Source organism: Pygoscelis adeliae, unplaced genomic scaffold (genome assembly GCF_000699105.1).
Source record: "Pygoscelis adeliae isolate BGI_AS28 unplaced genomic scaffold, ASM69910v1 Scaffold121, whole genome shotgun sequence".
In the NCBI taxonomy this organism is placed as follows: Eukaryota; Metazoa; Chordata; class Aves; order Sphenisciformes; family Spheniscidae; genus Pygoscelis; species Pygoscelis adeliae.
Genome location: NW_008824359.1, coordinates 7,020,682 through 7,031,282, shown reverse-complemented (window position 1 = coordinate 7,031,282; position 10,601 = coordinate 7,020,682).

Genomic DNA, 10,601 nt, shown 5'->3' with positions numbered 1-10,601 from the left:
GAATTCACCCCGTCTTCTCTGCCCTTCCCTGCACGCAGAGAGATGCATGCCCGCACGTCGCTCCCTGAGGACACACACAGACCTCAACAGCGGGAATGCAAACCACCACTTTGTATTGGGGATGTTGGGGTGAGGGATTCCCGCGGGACCATGGTCTGGCTGTCTGGGGTTGCTGTTGCTCCCGGCGGTGCTTGGTGCCTCCAGGCAGCATCACCCCGACCACGCTGTGAGGGTGCGGGCTGCTCTCAGAGGGCTGCTCGGAGATTGGCGCTGGGGACCCAGGAGCCCATCAGGGATACCATCGCCTGCAGGAGGAAAGGTCTGGCAGTGCCTGTCCCAACCAGGGCAGCAGTGAGGGCTCAGGGATGTCCCCATGCCCCTGGGCTGCATATTCTCCCCTCTTTCTCCAACAGCCTCACCTCTAACCCCAACAGGCAGCCACCTCAGCCCTTCGGGCAGCCCTGAACCTACCTCCGACAGCAGAAGTCTTGCTCAGAGCAAATGCCAACGCGACCGATCCCTGGAGGGCACGACCCGTGAGAGCAGAAGCCTCCACGGCGCTCACAGTCCTGGGGCAATCCTCGAGCGAGGGACAGCCCTGCAGAAAGAGGAGACCTTGGGCATGGCCCTGCCAAGATGCTGAGCGCAGCCCCTGGTCCCTGTGTGGCCAGCGTTAGCCCACCCCCAACTGTCCCCTGCCACGAATGCCTGGGCAGGCGTCTGCATCAGAAATCAAGATGATGTTTATGGCACTTGGATGGGAGACACTCACTACCATCCCTCAGCAGCCTCCGGGAGAGGCTCTCCAACACGTCTGCTGGCTCCCTCCTGGCACAAGGGAGGACTTCGAGGGTGGAAGCAGGATCTGCCTTCCTCCCTCCTCCTCCTCCTCCTTTCCAGCAGGGCTGCTTTGCCCAGTGCAGCTGACTCAGAAAGGCAAGGACCAGGAGGTACGGAGGAGGTCGCAAATCTTCATGTGTGGAGCGCAAGAGCTTTGTTACAAGGTCCCAGCTCTTGTCCCGGCTGTAGAACCTGCAGCAGGAACCTTTTCTTAAAGGCATGGGGTGTGAGGGACCCCAGGGGGGATGCCACAGCAACCATGAGAAGTCACACATGATTCATCATCTCAGCTGGCAAATCCTCCCTACAAAATATTGACAAAGGACAAATCCTCCACGTTCCCCCACACATTTCTTACCTGCTGCTCCCTGGAGCATCAGGAGGAGGAGAGCACAGAGGAGAGGCAGGATCCTCATGGCTGGGAGTCACCGGCAGGATCACAGCTCTGGGGAGAAGAGAAAGGAGGCAGAGATGAACAGGAGGGTCCCTGCCTGCGTGTCGTGCAGCACCTGCACAGGGACGGGACTGAGGAGAGGGGACAGCCCGTCCGGGAGGAGATGTGACCAGTCACCGGCGGGAGGACGCGCTCGACAGCCCCAAGGTAGGAGCCTTCCACAGCCTCTCGGCTCCCGGCAGCAGCAGCAGCAGCAGTTTGGTCCCAGCCAGCTGGTCTCTCCACGTGGCAAAGTGTCCCTTGGGATGGCTGCCTCAAAACATCCTGCTCAAAAGCTCCTTCTCCTGCTCCCCACCCCGCCCCCCCACCAGAGAAAAAGAGGCATCACTTTCTTCTTCTGACACCTCTGAGAAGGATTCCCAGGCCTCCAGCCCAGGGTCTTGTGTCATCCCGCCTTGCATAAGGAGCGTTCAGTGCTGTGGTTTGCTGGACACATCTTGGGACACACTGCATCCCTGTTCGTTAGACCTTGGCAAGCAATCTGCTTTCACAACACAAAGGAGCTCTGTATTCCTCCCTCGAAGTGAAGCGTGCTCTTTATGCTTCACTTGAAAATAACTGGGAAGATGCCACATGGGATGACATCTCTGTCCAACTGGCAATCCCATGAATAACAAGCTTTAATTGTAACTTTGTTTTGTTAAGAGTCTGTTGTGTTAAGATTTTGCTGTATGTAACCCTTTATTGGTTCTCAACGTATTGATGGTGCCATCTTCATATACTTTTTCAGCCTTGTTGCAGGTTCATCAAGCATATGTATATATGTGTTATATATATATATAAATACTCATGCATAATGTATATTTGCTGAGTGGTTACATGAATGTACCTTTTATCCCAACACCTAATCATATTTCATTGGTCTTTCCTGCCTCGATTTCTCTCCCCAGCGAGGGAAATTGCACAAAGTATTCGCAGGTCTGACACTAGGGGGGATCTCTTGGCAGCCAATGCTACTCTGCCATGGTAGTCAGGAGCAGGGTGCTCAGGCCAGCTCCTCATCTCCTCCACCACCCCAAAACTAAGCTAGTGCCTGTGTTGAAAAGCAACGGCACAGAGATGTAAATTACCACATTAATGAGACTCTGTAAGGAGCCTGACCACCAGATGCAGCTGCTCCCAGCCCATCTCCTCCTGTGGCTCTGATGCCACAACAGCTCAGCAGACATAAAAAATATTTGGACCAAGGTCTTCTCCCTTTTTCTGGCTGTAGCTGTAGGATCAGCATGCCAGCAGGACAAGTGACAGTCCTTGCCTGGCAGGAGGGGGCTGTGCTGCATGCCTGAGTTTTGGTTTCCCTGTTGAGATGTTTGGAAGAGTACTCGTGATTCTCCCAGCTATCAGGGGCTGCCTGCTGGGGATTTCGGCAGTGGAGGTTGGCAGCTGGGCCTTTCCTTCTCCCCACCTTGTCAAGATGCCAAGTGCCTGTGTGATCCAGCCACTGCAGAAATGGTGAAAGACAGCCCCTGCATGTTTGGACAAAGCAGAAGAGCCATGGACCCAGCAGGTTGGTCTGGGACTTTGCTGGGAGGCAGATGTCCCTCTTGCAGGGACTCACCTGCGACACAAGGTTGGGAGCTGTAGAGGGTCCAGGAGGAGGCCACCGGCCATTGCTTTTCCAAGGTACCATCCTACTGAGCACAACAGCTTGCCAATGCCTGCTGCTGTGTGTAAGGGGACTGAGGTGACACAGCTGAAACAAGAGCACTTGTCAACACATACCAGGGGCAGGACTCAGCTGGCCACATGCAGATTTTTGCAGTCATGAAGCAGCTGGACTGAGCTCTTCACCTCCCGCTCCTTCCACAGGAGACGAAGCACAAGTCACATCATCCTCGTGGTGATGTCCAAAACAGGCCTGGCGAATGCCCCTTAAAAAACTCCTGTTTCTCTGTCCTGGTCTATAAAGGGAATTTAGTATGACCAGCTCTGACACAGATGTCTGTATCATTGTCATCTAATGCTAAGTGCAGATGAAACCACCCCAGATGACAGTGGCTTCTCTGTATAGACTTCCCATCCATTCCCCAGTCCCTCCTGAAACAAGAAAACTGCTAATTCCACAGCCCACCACTGAGGACACGTTATTTCTGTGTACTGTGATTGCAAGAAAGCCACTGAAAGTTGGTCACCTCCCATGATGTTTCAGACTCATGTAAACCAACACTAAACCAGTCTGTTCCTGAGGCCAGCCGTCTCAGCCTTACCCCTGGGTAGTTGCATCCAAGCTGTTTACGGGGAGCGGTCCTGCCCCGTACACACCCAAGTCCTCCCTGAACATTTGTGTGTGCTCACCTTGAGGTAGAACTGAGCTCACAGCTCCACGTCCTGCTCCACCTTCATCAGCTTTATGATGGATGTCAGTCCACACTGAGCAGCTGTGACTGAGCAAAAACGCTACGGAAAAGAGAGACCCAGACAGTGCTGCCAGCACTGCTGTGCCTCCAGTGAGGTGCTGGGAGCGTCTGTCTTCTCCAGTGAAGTTTCATGTGCAAAGAGGGCTGCTGGGGCACTGGGGTGAACAGATTTGTCCTATTCCTCGTGCCTTTGTGCCATGAAACAGTGTCCTCTCTCAGACCCGCGCAGAGAGAGAGGGGCTGTGCTAAAAGAGTGACAGCAGTACCACTGGGGGATGTAGTAAAGTCCTAGTGGCACAAACTGTGATTTTGCATGACCGGCCATTCCGCCGAGGGCTTGATGTGTACCTGAAATGAGCTTCAGGTGCTGCATACCCTTGCATCTGGCCATGGCATTGACAGCCCCACTCCACCAGCTCTGGTGCTATCTGTCTGGTATTTTCTATTCCATCCTCAGCAGCATCTCTACCTCCTGGGAAGAGCTGTGAGATTAATTCAAACATGCGCAGAGTGCTGGGGAGATGGAATTGGGGTAAGAAGCAGGGAGGAGACGTGCAGGATGGATCCTAGGGGGTGAGGTTTCAGCCTGTGTTTCACTCTAAGCTGGCTCTTGAAGCCATTCCCCAGCGATAAATGCAAGGGCAGCTATTTGTGAGTTAAAAGCGTGATGATACATTATTCTGCATGATGCTGGCTACAGATGCTGGATCGTCTCCAGAGCTGAATCTAAAATAACAAGGGCTGAACCCTCTCTGCAAAGCCCTCAGTCCTTGAGCAAAACATCTTGTGCCATTCCAGTTTGTGAAAGAAACACTCCCCTACCGTGGATTGTGCAAAACTCCTTAGGACATAAACTGTAAATTGCTGGTTTGGTTCCACTTGGCAACTTCCTCAGGTCTCCATCCAGGGGAATCCCTGCGAGGTGGCCGTTGGCCCAGTTTCCTGCCCTTCACAAGGCTGTGGTTTCAATGGTGGCAGTCATTTGCAGAAACATCTGCTTTGAAGGGAGGCCAGATGCTTTGCCACAAATGGCAAGCTCGGGGCTTCGAGTCAGTCCTTTGCCTGTAGGCACTTGGGTTGGTTGTTTCTCTTAAAAGCCAACCATTAGTGCTCCTCCCTTTGCTGAGCATCCATGAGCGCTGCCCTTCACAGAGGCCATGGGAGAGCTGAGGTCAGTTCCCACTGTATTTCAGAGATACACGTATTCCCCTTACCCCCTAAGAACAGCTAGCCCAGCCTGGCCATGTTTGCTATTAAATTCCCTCTGCTTGTGGGAAAGGGTGGCTACATCCAGACTGATGTTTCAGGAAGGTCCTTGGCCTGTGCTAAGCCCCAGGGTTATTCTGGCACAGTGCTTGTTGGCCTGGGCTCAGTCCCTGGCAACAACTGGGCAGGACTCAGGAGACAGCGTGAGCACAGGACAGTTGTGAACAGGCTGAGGTTGCCCTGCTTTGGAGGCTGATTTTGGCTGTACATGCATAAGCTCTGCCCTGCCAGCTGGTCTCAGGGCAGAAAGCTGTTTACAGGCTGCAGCCACTGAGTGCTAGTCCAAAGGCTGATTTCTCTGCATGAGGATGCTCCTGACCAGGCAAGAGCAGCTGCAGAGAAAGAGGAGCTCATTGAGCAACCTGCACCTTCTGGGTTTTCTATTGGGGTTCAGGGCAGGACAGGAGAAACCTCTTGCAAGAAGAGCGATTGAAGCAGCCTTTCGTACATGTTGCCTAATTGTCTCAAGCAACGCCGTAGGTCTAACTCCGATCTCCTGATTTGCTACTGCAGCTGATACGAATTTTGCAGATTTACTCCAAATTTATGTCAGCCAAAATAACCAAGGCTAAAAACAAGCTTCAAATCTTAAAATAGGGTCACCTGCCTCCTTTTGTTCTCCTCAGTGTCTCCTCCTCAGTTTACATAACAAAACAGGACGCTGATCCCAGGTCTTAAAGCTCTGGAGTAGGAGGTGGGAAAGTGTTCAGAGCAGAGGTGCTATGAAGCATCGCTTAGGGACATGGTTTAGTGGGCATGGTGGTGTTGGGTTGACGGTTGGACTCGATGATCTTGGAGGTCTCTTCCAACCTTAATGATTCTATGATTCTATGATCACACTGGAGAAGATTTTCATGCTCCCTACAGAAACGGTGACTGACTCCAGCTTTGGTCACGGCAGAGGATTCCTAGCAAGCGTAGGTGGAGAACACGCCAGCACTCATTCAATCAGCAACTCAAGAGGGGAAAATATTTTGGTAAACTAAGCATTCCTGGTAGGTTTAACCTGATTTCAGCATTCTTGATCAAATTTCTAAAGGCAAATAAGATTTCTAGAGAAAAGAATGACAACACCACACACGGCTGCCATACAATCTCCCCAGATCTTGCATTTATTGAAAGAAGAATGACAAATCCTTGATGACGGGTACAACGGTTCCCTGAATCAGATGATGTGAGAAGCAATCATCCTCAGAACCTGGAGATACCGTGCAATTAGCCACAACACTACAACCTACACAAAGGAAAGAATATTTCAGGTATTTCAGGCCTACGTTGATGGGGAAAATCCCACTACACAGGAAGTAACTGAAAATTTGGAAAGTCATCTATGCCCCGGTTAAATCCTAAACTTACCATTTACAGCAAGAATGCCCCGAACGACACACCCCCAGATAAGCGTTGCCACGAGGGCATATCCCAGGGAAGCAGAAAGTCCCTCGATATCCACATCTCATAAAAGGTCTTGGACGTTTTGCAGAGCCTGTACCATAAGGAAAAAAAAAAAAAAGCAGGAGACAGTTGTTTCTGTCAGGGTTTTGCCGTTTGCTAAATTCCTGTGCGCTGACACCATGCCGCACCGGTGCCCAAAGTCATGACAGTCCTAATGCAACCCTCAGAGGAGGAGGTGTCTGGGCAGAACAATCAAGCAAACGCTCTAATCCCTTCTTCAGATGTAAGAACCGTGTCTCCAAGCCCGGGACTCCCTTAGGAACTCAGATTTCAGGGACGGACACCAGAGACCTGACAGAAAACAGTAAGCGGACACTTACCAGCTCTTAAAGTCTTGTAGGTCACAACTAAGGAGAGATGCACCAGCTCAGCTGGGAGGCTGCCACTTCTATGGGCAGAAAGATGAGGATTTCTGTGCGTCCGGATTTCTGAAGATTTGGCCTATTTCCCTCCCTATAAATTTCACCCGTGTCTCAAAACAGGCCCTGGTGTCTAGCAGTCCATATAGATGGCCCCCGTACATGGATAAACTCCACAATGCATGCAGAACGACCACTTCCACGCTAGTAAACACAGCATGCCAGGCATTGCCCTCTGGGCCTGAGGCCAAGCAGCGTGGCATTGCTCTTGTCTACACGGCTAAACTTTTTTCCCCGTTAAAATAGGATATTCACGTTCAAACTGCCTTTTGGGAAATGGCCACCAGCCTGTGCTATTCCCAGAACAGGTTTTACCTGTGAAAGTGCTAGCTGTCAGGGGTCAAAATTACCCTAGGGAGCAGACTATCAATTAAGCATGTTGCCTGGCCCTGTTTGGTTGATTAATAGACATGTGGCCTGGCAGGCTGATGCGTTCTGGATGCACCTGATTGACCGCACATGAACCAATTAATTCCAGTTTCACAGCTCATCCATGCAACCACACTAAGTCCAGCATATCCAGAAAGCAGGGAGCTTGTTTCAGCAAACAGACCATGAATGTTACACACGTGCAGTAGATCCAGTGCATCCCTGGCGTATTAGATTCACAGCACGTGAGTTTTGCGGTGCGTGCACACACAGCAGTACCCAGAAAATCCCAGGCAACAATAAAGGAGTGCTGGGAACGCTGAATAAAACACTTCTGGTCCCAAACTATCTGTCTGTGGGACATTGCAGAGATGATTGTGAGCAGCCTCAGCTCTCAGAAACACTTTCTTCCAGATAAATTCCTTGCTTTACCCTACCCAGAAGATAGGTCCTACTGAAAACAGCCCAAATGTCCACTGTGTGTATCTGTATGTTAAATAAGGACATGAAACAACCATTCTGGTCCAGACCAAAGGAACACTTTGCCCAATGGCCTGCCCATGAGAACTGCCATAAGTAGAGGCCCAGGTAAGAATAAGACCAGGCAAGCATATATGACGCTTCTCCCATGGTCCTGGTGTTCTGCAAGTCATCACAGTCTTTTCCCACCCTTACTCCCCAGAGGGCACTTTCCATCCTATTCCCACAGAGATCAAGCCCAAACCTCCGCTGGCATTTGTTAGTGCACACAGTGCCCTGCACTGTAATTGTGCCATTTTCAGGGATGGTGTTTAAACACAGTCCCTTTTTCTGGACAATAAGGTGGGTTTTGGATTCCAGACCCCCTTGCATCCCCCCAACAGGCACAGCCTAACACCACCACTTATGGTTGCACAGGTTTCTCCACCGAGCAGAAGCCACCAGTAAGCATCTCAATCTTAACTCATGATCTTCTGCCTCCCCACCCCAAGTACAAGGTCCCGAAGCAAAGGACATGTGGAGAGCGTGGGACCAGATTCCTTTTTTTCTGTGTGGCTAAAGAATGTTTGATTACTAGTGGTTTGTTGTAGGGTGAGCCAGAGACAAAGTGATTTAAGTACAAGAGTCTGCAAGCTTCAGCGGGGAAAATGCTGGTGCTGAATGGTAATTTTGGGGTTGCCCCTGGTGCTTTCAACTCAGACTGGATTTCTGGAGCAGTAGCAAAGGCACTGAATTGCTGGTTGAAGTGTGCCTGATAATTTCACATATGGTCTGTAATCTGCCAACAAGTTTTGATGATACATGTGAAGTTTCTTTGCAGGAAGCAGCTTGGCCACTTCCCAAAGGGGACAGGAGACCTTTATAAGACACCAGTATCTCCTTCTATGTAGCCCCTCATGTTCACGTACACCTTACCTGCAGCTCCGTGAAATATCACCAAGAGGAGAGCAAAGAGAAAGGAAAGGATTTTCATGGCAGAAGGTGGACTGGGAACTCCGGTCGCTACAGAGAAATGACACCAAGACATTAATAAGAGGGTTGTCCCTCCGCCATCACAGTGGGCTGAGAAGTGCCATACAGAAATGTTCTTTAAGACCAAACGTTATCTAGAAGAGGTATTACACACTTTCTTTATAATAATGTCTATTGTCCTAAGGGTTCCCTGGAGCATATATAGGATCGTGGCACAGGATTAAACTTCTGTGCAGAAAAATACAATTTTAAATCCCCTTTTAATTAGTGTATTAATTAACCAGATATTTATCCTAGACTGGTTGATACTTTGCAATACATTACGATTCAGTTTGTCTTATGGAAGTTAAAACTGTTAATTCAGAAAGAAAAATAAGACAATTTTTGCTATATTTATACAAAAAAACCCAATGTGTATTGTCAAGCTTTTCTAATAACAAAAAGCAGAAAAAGTTCCTTCACAGTTAAGTTAAAATCCAGCTTCTCCCTGTTCTTGCTTAGAGGCTGTTGCTTTTCCTTCACCTCAAGAATTACATGATTTCCAGCATAAATTTCTGAGTGCTTGTCTTTCCTCTCAGCTCTCTTCCCACAGCCAACAAAAACTCTTCTCCCTTATCAATATTTGAAATCTCTAGAACTGATCCTTGATAGACTGGAGTCACTGCACAGTTAGGGTTACAACAGTGAAATGAAATGCAGCTATACGTGAAAGATATAAAGTCTCCAGCCCGTTCAAGAAGGACAGAACTTTTTAAGAGAGGCCAAATAATGAGAAGATTTTGGTCGTTACCAGGTAAGAGGAGGCTCTAGGTTGGAACAGTCCTTGGATCAGTGTCAGCCACCCAGATGCATTAAGATGAAGGAGCAGAGCTTGGCTTTATGCTGTTTCTGGACGGTGGTGAGGGATGCTTGCTCTTCACAGCCTTCTGGTGGCCAATCAGACAATCCCCGCAGCTTTGGGGAGCATCAGGGAGGGCCAATGAATCCTCTCCATTCCCGTCCTCCTATGAGGAACCGAGGTATTGCTTTCAAAACGTTGCAGCATCGCTTCGGGAAGTGTGCTGAGCTGCATGCAAACCGCCTTGGGCCACCTCCGTTTGTGCAACGTGTTCGGCCACAGCAGCTCGCTCAAGGTTTCTGTGCCACATATCCTGTGCTTGCTGGCTGAGGCTTGGTGGTAGTCACTCTCCAGCACGATAAAAACAGCGATACAGGCTGCCGTGCTCCCGGATGGCCACAGCTCGTTCGGAAGCTGATGCTGTGTGACGGGATCCCTTGGGGAAATGGTACATAGCGGGGTCTGGCGGGATTTACCCAGCAGATGTCCACAGAGAAGGTGTCTTGCAAAGGCATGCCCCTCATTCACAACTTTTGGTCCCCGTGGCATGGAAGAAAATCATAAACCTGAAGCTATCTTGAAGCTGCTCGGTTCAGGTAGGCTTCACGGTTAGCACAAGCAGCGCCAGTTGTTGTTACTCAATTTAACTGCTCTTTGAGCACAGAAGTTATTTGCCACTTGACGGCCATATCTCTGCTAGGGAGCTAACCTGCACCGGGTTTATCTCCAGGCCAAAAGGCAGAGTCCAGCCATGTCCGCACTATTAAACTCAGCCGCCAGCATGGATTGGCTTCCCCTAAATTGCCTGCTGGGAGCGGTCCCTGGTCTCTGCCAGCTTTTAGACTGCATCTGGAAATTGCAGGGAGAGCACAAGAGCCAAGCTTGTGCCAGGGGCAGCTGTATGGCTAAATTACGGAAAGGTGCTGGGCCTAAGCTTGCCTTTGCTCTTGTAACTTGAAAAGAAAAGAGACAAAAAAAGTAGATTTTAAGGTAATGTCATCCAGTCATTTGAGGGATATGCAATGATTTCTACCTCCAGGTATTAATTTTGCCTTCTGCAGCAATGCGCTTCAGGTTTTGATGAGGGTAGTCAAGTGTATCTGAGTGTTATTAATGGACTAGCCCGTTATTTCACTTACCAAATAAATCCCAGC